This window comes from Mastomys coucha, unplaced genomic scaffold (genome assembly GCF_008632895.1).
Source record: "Mastomys coucha isolate ucsf_1 unplaced genomic scaffold, UCSF_Mcou_1 pScaffold20, whole genome shotgun sequence".
In the NCBI taxonomy this organism is placed as follows: domain Eukaryota; kingdom Metazoa; phylum Chordata; class Mammalia; order Rodentia; family Muridae; genus Mastomys; species Mastomys coucha.
Window position 1 is genome coordinate 139,288,375 of NW_022196903.1, and position 476 is coordinate 139,288,850.

Consider the following 476-nt stretch of genomic DNA (forward strand, 5'->3'; position numbering starts at 1 on the left):
CGGTGGCTGGGGTAAGATGTGTGGATCGTGTACCTGCTTGGTGACATGTAGCGGTGGCTGGGGTAAGACGTGTGGTTCGTGTACCTGCTTGGTGACATGTAGTGGTGACTGGAGTAAGACATGTGGATCATGTACCTGCTTGGTGACATGTAGCAGTGGCTGGGGTAAGATGTGTGGATCGTGTACCTGCTTGGTGACATGTAGTGGTGGCTGGGGTAAGATGTGTGGATCGTGTACCTGCTTGGTGACATGTAGCGGTGGCTGGGGTAAGATGTGTGGATCGTGTACCTGCTTGGTGACATGTAGTGGTGGCTGGGGTTACTCACAGCTGTTTGGACTGATGTTGCTCAGGATGTTTTCTTTTCAGGTGATGAGTGAGAAGCTTTTTTAAAAAGATAATGCAAGGTGCCACAACAGTGACAGAATTATGCTGTTTTCTGGGATTTTGTTTTTGACTTTTTTTTTTTTTTTTTTTT

General features: G+C 47.1%; 1 long non-coding RNA gene across 1 annotated transcript in view; it reads left to right on the forward strand.

The window, feature by feature from the left end:
* LOC116099792 overlaps positions 1 to 476 on the forward strand; it is a 12,051-nt gene that overhangs the window by 11,134 nt on the left and 441 nt on the right. The window lies entirely within an intron of this gene.